The sequence below is a fragment of the Panthera onca genome, chromosome B1 (assembly GCF_046562875.1).
Source record: "Panthera onca isolate mPanOnc1 chromosome B1, mPanOnc1 haplotype 2, whole genome shotgun sequence".
In the NCBI taxonomy this organism is placed as follows: Eukaryota; Metazoa; Chordata; class Mammalia; order Carnivora; family Felidae; genus Panthera; species Panthera onca.
In genome coordinates, this window is record NC_138342.1 from 198,889,610 (window position 1) to 198,905,373 (window position 15,764).

Sequence of the window (15,764 nt, forward strand, 5' to 3'; positions counted from 1 at the left end):
TTCCACTTGGAAGACGTATAAATACAGAGAACAAGCTGATGGGTGCCAGAGGGAGGGGGCTGGGGGGGGGCTGGGCAAAGTCAGTGAAGGGGAGACAGAGATAGGGACCTCCAATAATGTAAGGAAAAAGTCATGGTGACACAGGGACACTGAAGGGACTCCGTGAAAGATTGATTCCTTGGCTCCCTTTCCTGTTTCTGTTCTTGCTGGCACCCCCACCCCCCATGTTACCTGTGCCTTATAGAACAGATGGGGTTGTATGTCCTTCTTGTAAAGGTTAAGGTCTTAAGGATTTCTTTGGAGTGTTCTAGTACAGTAGGTAACATCTAAGGAGTGACTGGGCAGGGCCATTGTAAATGTTTTCCAAGACCATTGACTCATCAAGACCCCTGACTCCAAGGCATAAGTGACTTACCTAAGTCCTCGACTTTTGTCCTGGGCACCTGAGCAGACACGAGCAGTAGACCACCATGCTCAATAAAAATCCCAAGTGAAGACACGACCCACTCTCCTTTCCTTTCTCAATCTCCTGGATGCTTTGTATCTGTACTCTCTCTATGCCTTCAATAAACTCTGCTCTCACTTCTCAGCTCGCTTTTGATTTCTAGCCTGCTCGAAGCCAGGGATCCTCTCAGCTGGTCCTGAAGGACCCCCTTTGGGTCCTTGGACCCAGCCAGCCTGCATCATTGGGAATAAAAGGCACAGCATAAGGAATACAGTCTATGATATTGTAATAGTGATGTATGGTGGCAGGTGGTAGTTTTCTTGTGGTCAGCACTGTTGCATCTACTGAAACTCCTGAAACAGAATGCTACAGGCACCAGTGACAGTCACAACAAAGTTTATTGCAATGAGAGGCCAAACAAACCGATTGATCAGGACCGACACTGTTGACCAGAGTGCAGTCTCGAACAGTCGGGGTACAGAGTTTTTATAGCCGACCACATCGTCTGTTATCACCTGGGAACAGAACAAAGGAATAGTTCCCAGTTCAAACAGGAAACAGTTCAAACAGGCCCTTGCCCCAATCCAATCAAGCGCTAATCCATCCCTTGATTGATAGGATAAGGCTGTTATCTCTTAACCTATAGTGTGAAAACAAAGATGTTATCTCTTAAGGCTACAGGTTAGCCCTACCCTTACAAGAACAGCATAATGTACACAGAAATTGAATCACTATGTTGTATGCCTAAAACTAATGTAATGTTTGTGTCGACTATACTGAAATTAAAAAAAAAAAATGAATTATGATTGGAGAATCAGGGCAACAAACATATCATTGGTTTTAATAAATAGTGTGATCAGAAACATTGCTCACTGATTGTGAAATTAGTGAAGGAAACATCAGAATGGGGACTTTTGAAAACCTAAGCCAATCAGGTTCTGAGAGCATCAGACTATTTTCTGCAACCCAATGCCTGCCTAGGATGGGGGGTTAGACTGCAGACAGAAAATGGATGATGGTGTGTTGAATGCTATCTGACAGTAAAGGTCAAGGTTCCTGCAACTTGGGATCAGACCATGATGTGGGGATCCCAGAACTACTCATTAGGATGGAACCCCTTTACATCCTGCAGTCACACAGCTCAAGTGTGGAGATACGTGTTGATTACAGAGTAGCACTCAGCAGAATGGCTGGATGGGACTATGGGCTGTGTCCTCTCAAAATCCATATGTTGAGGTCCTAACCGTGGCCTTTAGGGAGGTAATTCAGATTAAATGAGGTTACAAGGGTGGGGCCCTAATCCGACAGGACTGATATCTTTATACGGAGAGACATCAGAGATCTCTCTCTGTGCCTGCACAGAGAAGAGGCCATGTGAGGACATGATGAGAAGACAGTCATCTGCAAGCTAGGAAACTGATCTCCCCAGAAACTGAAGCTGCTGGCACGTTGATCTGGGGATTCTGTCCTCCAGAGCTGTGAGAAAACAAATTTCTGTTGTTGAATACTTGTCTGTATTTCGCCATGGTCACACGAACAGACTAACACAGCAGGCTACCTAGTCAATACCATTTCCTTTCACAACATCCACCGTAGATTTGAAGCAGGAGGTTTTTAAAATACTTGGGACTCCCAAAACAAAATATTTCTGTGATAATTCCAATAGGACTCCACCAGCATAGCTACAACTGTCCTCTGTAATGATAGGTTTATATTTACAGTGACATTATCATATGGAAATAGATGGTCCCAAACATCCTGGTGATGCACCTTCACACGGAAATCTATAGAAAAGGGTCCAGATTGATTCTCACTTCTGGAGAGAGGAATGGCTTTGTAGCGGAGAGTCAGGGAAGATGTTCACTTTTCATGCCATGTGCTTAAAATAATTTTCAGCGAGCATACATTCATGTATTGAGGAAGTACAAAGATAATGTTGGTAGCTGTATTGGAGAAGAGCAATAATGACATAAGAGTATATTTTTTGAGACCGTAGAGGTAAGACAGATCAAAAATGATGGTGGTTTTCCCAATGCCCATCCCGTCTATTCTTATCACTGTGGCCAGTGTGGTTTTATACAAACACAAATAAGATCGTGTCGCTGTCTTGCTTAAAGCCCTTCAATGACTTTGCTATCCTTAAGGAACAGTAAAAATCGTTAACACAGCCTGTAGGACAAGCATGGTTTTCCCTCACCTGTTTTCTAGCCTCTGCCTCTGGTTCTACCGTTTCCTGAGCTTCTCAGAAAAGCCTGGCTCTTACCAGCTCCCAGCCTTCTTACCCACTGCTTCCATCACCAGAACAATTCCTTCAGTCCCTCTAGATGACTTCTACTCACCTGTCTTTCTTTATTTTTAATTTTTAAAAGTTTGTTTATTTACTTTTGAGAGAGAGAGAGACAGAGAGGGGGAGGGGGAGGGGCAGAGAGAGAATCCCAAGCAAGCTCTGCAAGCATGGAGCCCGAGGTGGGGCTTGATCTCATGAACCATGAGATCATGACCTGAGCTGAAACCAAGAGTCTGATGCTTAACTGACTAAGCTACTGAGGAGCCCCTTCTACTCATCTTTAAATGTCAACTTAAATGTTACCTCCCCAGGAAAATTTCCCTAGGGCGGTCCTCCCACCCCATCTCCATCCAAGGCTGTGTCCATTCTCTTGGCTACATCTCCCCATGACACCCCTCCGCCAAACTGCTCCTTTAGAGAACTTTCTCAGCCCAAGAGGTTGCACACCACAGAGGTTTAATAAACATGTGTGAAATGAATGAACAGATGAATGAAGGAAAGACAGGACAGAGCAACTTGGAAGAAAGCTCGGAAGAGCCCCAGCATTTAAAAATGAAGTAAAGCAGGGGTGCCTGGGGGGCTCACTCCATTAAGCATCTGACTGGCTCAGGCCATGATCTCAGTTTTTGAGTCTGAGCCCCATGTCGGGCTCTGTGCTGACAGCACAGAGCCTGCTTGGGATTCTCTTTCTCCCTCTATGACCCTCCCCTGCCCTCTCTCTCTCTCTCTCAAAATAAATAAGCATAAAAAAAAAAAAAAAGAGTGGAGTAGAGGAGGTGCAGGTGGCACAGGACACGAGGGTGACCCCGCGGGTAGGAAGCAAGCGGAAGAATGTCGCTGTCCAGGAAGGTGAGAGTAGGAGCTGTTTCGTCAACAGACAGCCATTCGCATGGTCAAATGTAGAAGTGTCAGCTCAGACAAGGATGGAGTGTCTATTTTAAATTTGGTGGCAGAGAGACCGCTGGGGACTCTACTGAAAGCAGTTCCAGGGAAGTGAGAGGTGTAGAAGGCAAATTGGATCCTCCTATTTTGGTAGGGAGGTGAATGAGAGTGAGCACAAGCTTGGGCTTAGCTTCAGACCTCAGCCCTGCCATTTACCAAGCACGGGCTTCGGCAGCGTACTTGATCTCCGTGTGACTCATCTGTGACACAGACACAAGAATGATACCCACCTGCTGGGGTGTCGGAACCTGAGGAATAATGAATGCCTCAGATCTGGCTCCAGGAGATCCTCGATAAATGCTAGCAGTGGTTATAATCTAGTTCAGCTTCTGCATTTAAACTCACTCTTCAGTCAAAACAGATCTAACTAAACAGGTAGAGGCAAAGGTGTTTTATATTTTTTATTCGTTTGACTTTTTAAAATATTTACTTTTGAGAGAGACAGGGAGAGAGGATGAGGGAGGGACAAAGAGAGGGAGACAGGGTATTCCAAGCACGCTCCATGCTGTCAGCCCAGAGCCTGATGTGGGGCTCGAACTCACGGACCATGAGATCATGACCTGAGCCAAAGGTGGATGCTTAACCAACTGAGCCACCCAGGTGCCCCTCCATTTTTTAAAAAAGGTAATAAAATGTAGCTACATTATAATCAAGTCACGTTACTGTCAACTCAATTGCTTATCTTACATGTAGAACGGGAGAGAAAACACAGACAATATGTGCATGTGTGTTTTATACAGCAAATATAGTGCAATTCTAACTATATTAGTAATGTGTAGCTCATAAGATATTCTTAGAATCATGTTTAAGTCTAAATTAAACACACAAAAACCTTCTTGCACTTATAGCCCTGAAACAAAAAACAAGGAATAAAAAATTCTGACTCTAGGCAAAAATACTTGAACCAGATTAGCACATTGCATAATTATTTTCTCTACTTGGAAGTTTTTATGAAAGTCCTCAGTGGGTAAACTTATAAATTTCTTCTTCGATGACTTGAAATCACTTGTTGTGCATATCATGGTTTCTGAAAGAAATGTTTACATTAGACTATGAATATGGCAATGTCTTTTGTTCAATATCAAAATTTGACAAGTATATTCAGTTTATGTTAGCACTTTTTTATGCTGGGGCGCCTGGGGTGGCTCAGTCGGCTAAGCATCTGACTCTTGATTTCGGCTCAGGCCATGATCTTACGGTTCCTGAGTTCGAGCCCTGCATTGGGTTCTGTGTTGACAGCAATGAGCCTGCTTGGGATTCTCTCTCTCTCTCTCTCTCTCTCTCTCTCTTTCTCTCTCTCTCTCTCTTTCTCTCTCTCAAAATAAATAAATAAACACAAAAAAACATAAAAAAAATTGGCTTCCCCCAATTTTTGCATATATTACAGTATGTGTGGGGTAAGATTTGGTAGGATAGCAGCAGACTTGAACAGAGAAGGAAACAACGTGAAAGCTGATTGGTTCCGGCAGCCAAGTTGAAAGAATGATGCGCTCATTTATTCTGTAAATACTTTTGGTGAGCCTGATATGTACCAGCCTGTTTCTCAGAACTCTGATAATACGTTAGTTAACCAATCGATAATTTCTATCCTCGTGGAACTTATATTTTAGCTGAGGGGAGACATAATCAAACTAAATAAGAAAAACAGACTATGTTAGATGGTGATAAACCCTGGGGCAAACATTTCAACAGAGAAGAGGGATAAGAAATGTTTATGGTGAAAGAGGGGAGGTAGGTCTGCAATTTTAAAAGGGCGGTAAGGGTGGGCCTCATAGGGCAGGGGACACTTGAGCACAAACTTGAAAAATATGCAGAAATTAACCTTGAAGGAGGAGTGGGCGTTAAGCAGAGGAAGGGTGGTCGAAGGTCTTGCAAACAGACCCTGCAAAGTCCCTAAGAGCAAAGCTGGGGTTGCTCTGGGAGCGATCACCAGGGGGCAGACAGGTGGCGTGGCCAAGGGGCCACATTGTGGAAGAACAGGGCAGCAGGGAAGGGAAGCCTTTACTTGGGAGAACTGGAAGACCACTGCGGGACTTGGAACAGAGAAGGCGCAAGATCTGACATGAGTTTTCACAGGCTCTTTGTCTGTTATTTTGAGAACAGGCCACGAGGTGTATGTGTGGAAGCACGGAAGGCAGATATCATGACGTTGCCGCTATTCTTGTAAGAATGACAGTGGCTCAGGCCGTGGCGGTAACACCGAACAGAGGATTGGTTCAGATTTCGGTAGTGATAAGAACAAATGCCTATTTATTGAGTATTTATTGTGTGCCAGGAATCCTGGCCAGCACCTTGCATATGTTAACTCATGTAACTTCTCAGCAAACTTATAGGGTAAGCATTAGCCTCGCCTTTAAATAGGTGATGAGCTGAAGCCAAAAGGGTCAGGAATTTGACTAAGATTACATGCTTGGGCCAGAGTTCAATTGAATCTGCTTGACTCCAGGACCCGCACCTGCGGTATATTGAATCCCATGGGACTGAAGGAAATTTGTGGATTGCACTGAGCAATGTAACAGTGTGGCTAAAGTAGGACGGCAGGAACTAATATCTATGTGTAATTTTGTTAAATTATCCTGTCTACATGTGTGAACTCGACTTTTTTGAAATTTGTAAAGGCTATAGCCACAATGACAGTAAATCACCTCATGGCCAGTCTTCCCTAAAATGTTTTCTGTATGCATTTTTAGTATATTGGGGTAGGGACAGTGGTAGGTAAAAAAATGTGTCCTCTTACTCCCGCAAAGAAATTCACTTCCCCATTCCTGAAACACGAATGTGGCACCTTATGTGGCAGAAAAGGCTTTGCAGATGTGATTAAGTCAAGGATCCTGAGACCAGGAAATTAAGCTGGGTCATCCAAGGGGAAATCAAGGTAATCCCAAGGACCTTCACACAAGGGAGGCAGCTGGGTCAGAGTCAGACATGAGAGATGACAGTGGAGACGGAGGTTGGGGTGATATGTGACCCATGAGCTAAGGAAGGCAGTGGCCTCCAGAAGCTGAAGGCAAGGGACAGATTCTCCCCTAGGGCCTCCACAAGGCATGCAGCCCTCCCGATACCTTGGACTTCAGATGTCTGCTCTCCAGAGCTGTCAGATAATAAATTTATGTTTTTCTAAGCCACTAAAAATCTGATAATTTGTTATAGTAGCAATAGGAAATGAATAGAGCTTAAAACAGACTAAGATATTCTCGGTAGGAGAGCAAACCCTGCACCATGGTATATAATGGTATGCTTGTATATCATATAATTATTATACAGTATAACTAATTATTACAAGCATAATATAATTATTATGATATATGATAGTTATTGTATAAAACAGCAATAATGATTATATAACATGATTAAATAACTGCTGTAATTACATAACATATAGTATGTACATACATCCATATGTATATATATTCAGAAATGGAGGGATGCTACCTTTCCTGCTTTGTATTCGAACCATGGCAGTGGTAGGACTGGAGCCCTCCATTCATGAGCACTTATTTAAACATCCATCCAGGGGCACCTGGGTGGCTCAGTTGGTTAAGTGTCTGCCTTCGGCTCAGGTCATGATCTCACAGTTTGTGAGTTCGAGCTCCACATTAGGCTCTCTGCTATCCACGCAGAGCCTGCTTCAGATCCTCTGTCCCCCTCTCTCGCTGCTCCTTCCCTGCTTGTGCTCTCTCTCACTCTCTCAGTAAGTAAATAAATAAGTAAATAAATAAATAAATAAAAATAGACATCCATCCAGACATCATGTACAATATTAAGCTCAAATACAAAGATGAATACAACCACAGTTCAAACACCTAAAGCATAGTTTTCAAAAGGTAATACCATGGAAATGTAAAATTTGAACACATGTCAGAGGTTATGTTCAATTTATCGATTAACAAAAGAGTTGGTAAGATATTAAGACCAATTCAAAGACCATTTGAAGAGCTTCATATATGTATGGACGATTTGACAGAGGCATGTTAGGGTCAGACTGGTTAATGTCCTACAGGGCAATGAACTGTGCCATTTTGGGGGTTACCTCTACCACTGGACTTTTGCACTTATTTTCATCTGTATCAGGAAAAAAGCCTATACGTTAACATGTATCTTCACCAAGTCTGGCAACCTGAATCAGTAGTAAACAATTAAAGTAATCCTGTGTGCCTTCCCTCGAGGGAAGGATGTGACACTCACCTTTTTGCCTTATATCTCAGTTTTGAATAATTTTTCTTAACACTGCCATCGGTCTGGTGACTTCCAGATCCTAACGCAGGGGGAAATGTAGAGAAAAAGTAATTACAGTCCAATATGGCAAATGAACAGAGAAGTATAGCACCCTGCTGTGGTAGGACCTGAACAGGAATAACAGTGGCCATCGTTCTTTGGAAATAATGAAATAATAGTCAAGAGAGATTTTGAGCAGATAGAATGCTGGATGAAACCCATCCCACTATTGCTGCTTTTGTTGTAGAAACAACATAGCAAAATAGTAAAAGTAGAAAATTGTGGCTAAGAATCTGAAAGAATCAGGAAACTGATCAAAATAAAGCCACTACTCTTGGCAAGTTGTAAAACTTCACAAAAAGTAGCTTGACAGCCCATATTAAGGATTATCTGTCACATTAAAAAAATTTTTTTTTTAATGTTTATTTAGTTTTAAGAGAAAGAAAGAGAGAAGGCACAAGCAGGGGAGGGGCAGAGAGAGGAGGAGACATAGAATCTGAAGCAGGTTCCAGGCTCTGAGCTGTCAGCACAGAGTCCGATGCGGGGCTCGAACTTGTGAGCCGTGAGATCATGACCTGAGCAGAAGTTGGACATCCAACCGACTGAGCCACCCAGGCGCCCCAGTTATCTGTCACATTTAAAAACTTTTCCAGAAATATGTCACTTGTTATACTACCAGAAAATGTCTGTTTCAGAGCACCTGAGTGGCTCAGTTGGTTAAGCCTCTGACTTTGGCTCAGGTCATGATCTCGCAGTAAGTGAGTTCAAGCCCCGCATCAGGCTTTAGGTTGACAGCTCGGAGCCTGGAGCCTGCTTCAGATTCTGTGTCTTCCTCTCTCTCTGCTCCTCCCCTACTCATGCTCTGTCTTTCTCTGTCTCTCAAAGATGAATAAATGTTTAAAAAAATTAAAAAAAAGAGAAAATGTCTGTTTCAACAAAGCATTAATATATAACATTTTATTCCCAGAGCCTATCCAGCTAAGAATTTCTAAAAACTCATTAAGAGATAAGTAATAAGACAATCAATACAGTGATGGGTTTTGCAGGTATCAGTAATTTGCAAAATAATTGAAGATGGGACAAGTGAGTTACAGACTAGGAGTCACTCTGTGATGTAAACCTATTTAAAAAAAAAGCATACCTTTCATCATTACCATGCGTCCATCTTTTGGCAAAACGTGTCTGATTGTGCTAACGTAATCCGATAATTTGTAAAACGATTTGAAAAGTTACCAAGAATGTTTATAGGAAATAGTCTGTATGTGCTACTACTTAGGAAGGGTGTTGGGGTTCTGAAATTTTGGTGATCGTTTGTAAGGCTTGTATCACTAACGGGAACACAAATTTGACCCCACAATGGTCTTGGAAACAAAAGGAAATCAGGACTCGGGACTCCCCTGCGGGCGTTGGGGACAACAACTCTGAGAAGGAAAAAGAGGCGGCGGTTCTGGTTTGCACGACTAGATGGCGCTGCTGAGCTTTGAAAACTCTAAGCGTCACAAGCCTGGGAAAACCCAGCAGGAGTTCATCAGGGAAGAGCCCTTTACCTGTGACCCATGTACTCGACTCTGTTTGGCTTGACAACAGTGTGCATGTTACAATTAAGATGATCATTGTGGAAAAGCGTCTCACAACCATGTATTTCAACCTCCAACATTCTGCACACAAATAGTCCCGTGCCATATGCATGTTAGAGACGAACATGTTAGGACGTATACAAGACTTAGTAAAATTAACTGAGATGAAACAAGAAAATTTTGAATCACACAAATTTGCTTTAAAATATCATGCAAATGATGTAGGCTTAACGTAGGAACACTAGCTAACACAGATTATTAAACTATTAACTATTAACACAGATTAATTAAAACTAACAATAAAATTACTTACCTGTCAACACAGCTTTTATAAAAAGCAGAGCTATCGGTTCTTGTGATAAGTGGCTATCTGGGAAACCAGAAAAGACATCAACGCTGGATGTTTTCAACCCCTCTAGTCCTTTGTACTGTCCTGTGGCAGTACTAGTCTAATTGTTCCCCTTACTTCTGCCATAAATACTGGTTTTCATGGATTCTGCGATGCATGCACACTTCCCGGTGTGCATTTCTGAAACCGAGATATCGTCTAAGAGTCGACGTTGCGTTACTGCCTCTGAGGGCCAGGTGGCAGTGGCGGTGTGGCTATCACTGTCTTGGCCTGGGAGAGCCCCAGCAACAATGTTGGCTGGAAAGGAAATCTGCCAGCCAAGCTCTCCACTGGTCACTTCCAGAAACCAAGTGTCTGCGGGAGAAGGTAGGAAAGGTATTGAAGCAGGTGTACTGACCCACATTCCCGAGGCGGGATCCCAGGTAGACCGGTCAGTATTCCAGGATCGCAAAGCAGCCTTCAAAGCCCAGAAACAATAGCTTTTAGTTGAATTATGCATTTCTTTAAGAGGTGCTGTGTCACCAACACCTTAAGGGGTAAAAAAGATGATTTTTATTTAAAAAAAAAAAAGTGGACATTGGTATCTCCGGGACAGAAACTGTTTCAGAAGACTCGCACTTGAACATGAAAGTTTTCTAAAACTCTTAGCCATATGTTTTGCTTATATTTTCCCTTTCTGTACATGTAAAATTAATAGATGAAACAAATCATGGTCTAACTAAGTCTAAATGACTTACTTCAAGAATTATATGCAGGGGCGCCTGGGTGGTGCAGTTGGTTGAGCATCAGACTCTTGATCTCGGCTCAGGTGATGCTCTCACGGTTTGTGGGTTTAAGCCCCGTGTGGGGCTCTGCACTGACAGCCTGAAGCCTGCTTGGGATTCCGTCTCCCTCTCTCTCTGCCGTTCCCCTGCTTGCTCTCTGTATCTTTCTCAAAAATAAAAATAAACTTTACTAAAAAATGTTTTAATGTTTATTTATTTTCGAGAGAGAGAGAGAGGGAGAGAGAGCAGAGGAGGGGCAGAGAGAGAGGGAAACACAGAATGTGAAGCAGGCTCCAGGCTCTGAGCTGCCAGCACAGACCCCATGTGGGGCTTGAACTCACTAACCGTGAGATCATCACCTGAGCCGAAATCAGAGGCTTAGCCCACGCACCCCTAAAATAAACTTAAAAAAAAGAATCATATGTAAATATTTTGAGCGATAATTATGTCACAGTTGAATTGGAAAGATTCCTTTCTTTCTTATTGGAGCATAAGACAATGGTGCATGTCAGGACCAATGACATCTTGGATTAGATGGAATCCAGGTGGCAGTGTCACCTACTGATTCTTGTACTGTGGTAGTATGTGAAGTGGTGAAATGCCACCAGCATTACGTGCAAACGACACTAACTGTGGTAGAACATTACTTAACCTCTAACACTGAATTGTCTTACGTGTAAAAAAGGGGATGATGATCGTATCTATCTCCTTAGGAGACACGTGTCACTCCATTGTCATTGTTTGTGGCACGGAGTAGGCAACCGGTAAGTGCCAACAATTCATTGATAATTAGACATCATAGTGAGTGGGCATCATGAGACATGGTTGTTGGCGGTCATAATTTATTCTACAATTTTTAACTTTCTTCCGTAAGACACCCGTAGTTGACTTATACAAAAATCTTATTTCTCTTCTCCAAATCTTGACCCCAGAAGATTGGTTCTCTATCAACATTCTCATCTTAGAGGATTCCATCCACTCCCAGGGACTCAAATACCATCTAATACCTGACACCCTCACGTTTACCCCTTCACCCTGGACCTTGCCCCCGAGTTCCCTTGTTACATATCAAACTACTTATTCAGAAGCTATGTTTAAACATCCCTGAAGTACCTTAAGCCTCATGGAGTCCAAACAGATCGGATTTATTTTCATTTCCCTTTCCCAAGTCCGATTCCACATACACAGACACTTCGCAGCAGATGGCAGTGCTATCCACACACTCAGGAGACATTCTCTCCCTTTCCCCAATATCCCATCTGGAAATACGTCTTGATGGCTCAGCCTTCTAAATATGTATTGACTCTAACCCTTCTCCACATCTACTCTACTGAAACACTGGTCTACACCGCCAGCATTTCTCACCTGCCTGCTCCGAGAGCCTCCTACACGGTCCACCTGGCTTCACTCTGCGCCCTTACCTGGTCTCACACCCCGCAGGGTGGCCAGGAGTGATCACCCCAAGGTGTAAATCAGACCATCTTTACCCTGCTTGAAATCCTCTAACAGCTTCTCATTACTCCCAGAACAAAGTGCAAAGACTGTGGCAGGGCCTGTGAGGTCCAGTGTACCCCGCCCTCAAACATCCTTCCGTTTTCCCTCATTTACAGCAGTATCCTAGCCTTTCTGCATCCTCAATACGCTGCTCTCAGCTCCACATCTGTGTTGTGCCCTTGGCTCTTGGCTTACTCTTTATCATGTTAGTCTCCACTGAGATGACACTTTGTCATGAGAAGGCAGTGGTCCTTCGTCATCCTTCCACGGTATTACCTCATTTAATCTTTCTCGGAGAACTTGTCAGTGTCCGCAATGATCCGTCTCTCTTTTTTTTCTAGCTCTCCATCTGTCTATCCATTGTGTGTTTATTTTCTGCCTCCTTCTATTAGAAAACATGCTCCTTAAGAACAGAGGTCTCCCGGCGCCTGGGTAGCTCAATCAGTTCAGTGTCTAACTCCTGGTTTCAGCTCAGGTCATGATCTCAGAGTTCATGGGTTCGAGCCCCACGTCAGGTTCTGCACTGAGCAAGGAGTCTGTCTGGGATTCTCTCTGCCCCTTCCTGCTCACTTGTTCTCTCTCTCTCTTTCTATCAAGATAAATAAACAAACATATTAAAAAAGAAAAGAATAGAGGCCTCCCTCTACTTTCCTCACCATTCTACCCTCAGCCCCTGCAATGGTGCTGGAAGGTGGTGGGGACTTCACAAATCTGTACTCACGGGTCAAACATGGGGTGTCATATTGTGTTTAGCATGCGGTGAAGGAAAAAGAATGGATTTTGGAATTAGAAACCCACGTTGAGTCTTACAGCTCTGCTTCCTAGTTGTTGGCTATTGTTCTGCAAGCTTTTTGGGAAGCTGCTCCAAGACTCTCCAGAAGACTGGGAATATAAACAAATAGACAAGTGAAGGGAATGGAGTGTGAACCAGGGTAAGTCATTTCATTTCCAGCTAAGAAAATACCAATCTACGGATATATGATCAACGGATTTTCAACAAAGAGTCTGGAAAGGATAGTGTTAAAAGCAAAATGTGCCAGAACACCGGGTATCCTTGCCCATGTCATACACAAAAATTTCCCTCCTAGGCGTTTACCGAAGAGACAGCAAAACTTGTTAATCCAAAGATTTGTTCATGAGTGCTTATAGTATGTTAACTTGCAAGAGTTCCAAACTGGAAATAACCCACATGTCCATCAGCACGTGAATGCTTAAATAAACTATAGTATATCTGCATAATGCACCCAGTGGAATATTACTCAGCAATAAAAATAAATAAACGATGTACTGATACACATGTACCAACATGGTGGACCTTGAAAACATTACAGTGAGTGAAAGACACCAGATACAAATTGTACACACCATATCGATTCATTGATACAAAATTCATTGATACACACCATCAATCGATCATCGATTCATTTCTAGCAAAGGTAGAAATAATTGATAGCATCCTAAAGCACCTCTGTGGTGACCTGGGGCTGGGATGAGGGCAACTTTATGGGTTGATGCAAATACTCTGTATCTTGCTGAACTGGTAGTCGTGTTTGTCAAAAGACTTCAAGCCGGATACTTAAAGTGGGTATGTTTTATTGTACATGAATCATACCTCAATACAGATGATTTAAAAAGAAAAAAAAAATAGGGAGTAGTCATCATTCAAAATTATTATCAGAACATCTGTAAGATTCTGGCTTTTAGAAATGCTTAGCAAACATGGCTGATTCTGAATCTAATTGGGCTAATATTTTCTCTCCGTGTGGAGAGAGCAGTCACCTCAATTGGCTTTCTCTTTCTCAGGGTATGAGGAAATGTCTTTGGATTCTGGAAGCTGAAAGTTCACTGGGCAAAAGGGCCAACATATCCCATTGCTCTGAGTAAGGATCTGGGCACTCGCCTTGGCCTCTGGAGCCCAGGAAGGAGGGGCGAGAGTGGGGGCTCTTTGACATCTCACTACGAAGAAAGGGTCCCTTGGCCACGCACTCTTTTCCCTTTGGAGATTATAGAATCATAAATTATTGAGTATGAAGAAACTTTGGAAATTTCCCAGCTTAACTCCCCAATGCTTCTTCATTGATGTCATCTCTGACTCGCTTTCACACCATCACCTCTCTTGAATCTCAAGAACCCTGGTTCTTTCTTTTTTCAAGTCTTCCAGGAGTTTGGCAAGGGCTTACACATTAGGTTTCCCCTTTTCTGAACACACACTTTATTCCACTGCTTTGACTTTTGTAGCTAAATTCACGTACTTCTCGTGGAAGGTGAAAATTCATTATGCAGTCAAGCAAATCTCAACCAAAGACACAATGTAAATCAAGCTTGTTCATTACCAGCTCTATAAACGCATACATTAGGGGATGGGGGAAGTGTCAATCTCTCCGCAGTGGGCTTGATGATGTTACTGGACTAATTTACTTCTCAGGAATCTCTTTTAGCTTAATGATGGTGACTTCCTTCACGGAGTCAGTGAGCAGGCAGCCGCTCTGGGTCAAGTTCTCTGTTTTTAACAGTAGTGGGATGGGGCCGGTCTTGGCCAAGCTACTTAACTTCTCTGAGCCTCTAAAACCTTCAAGGGAAAGTAATAACCACATCGGTAGAAGGATTTGCTTTCTTTGTTGCAAATTAGAGAACCTAGAAACAATTTGGCACATAGCAAACATTGCCCCAGCTTAGTTTCTTCCTTTCTTATCTCCCCCAGATTCACCTGCTTCCCAGGCAGTCAGATGCTAGTAGAGGAGTTTGACAAAGCAGAAAATTTCTTGTGTCTTCCCAAACAGGCCTGATATAAAATTTGTAAACAATTATGTAAATTTTGTGAAGTATGTATCATATCTTTAGTTTAGATGAGGAGCCTAGCCCCAGCCGCTGGCTACTAAATAACAACCTCTTTTCCAGCTTTCATATCAGAGGTTCCGGGTGCAGAGGGGACATTGCAGAGCACCTGTTTCTCTTTACTCAAAGTGGTTGACGGAGGAGACCCGTGCTTTTCCTCCTGGGTACACAGGGCAAGTCCTTTCAGCCTTTGCCTGCCTGTTTGTGTCTGCATAGAATTAGAAAGACTCAGGCTGACCATATCCACTCACCTTCAATGACCCGGAGCAGCCAAATTCATAGAGACAGGAAGTGCAGTGGTCCTTTCCAGGGCTGGGGAGAGGGGACAAGGAGCTTTGTTTCAGTGACAGTTTCAGTCTGGGGTGCACATTTTGGGGGGTGGATAGCAGTAACAGTTATACAACAACGTACTTAAAGCCACTGCAGTGTAAACTTTAAAAATGGTTAGGGGCGCCTGGGTGGCTCAGTCCGTTGAGCATCTGACTTCGGCTCAGGTCATGATCTCACGGTTCGTGGGTTCGAGCCCCCCGTCCGGCTCTGTGCTGACAGCTCAGAGCCTGGAGCCTGCTTCCGATTCTGTGTCTCTTCTCCCTGCTCCTCTCCCGCTGGCATTCTGTCTCTCTCTGTCTCTCAAAAACAAATAAATGTAAGAAAAAAAAAAGGTTAGAAAGTTAAAGCATGTGTTATGTGCATTTCACAATGAAACAAAAGTTTAAAAAATGGGGATAATGATATCTACTGCCGGGATTAACTGAGCTATTTAAAGGGCCTAGCAGGTGCTCAAGAAAATGTTAATGCCCCTCATCCTTTCCCAGTGATAAAACCTGGAGATCCAGCTTCTCCAGAAAAAGGATAG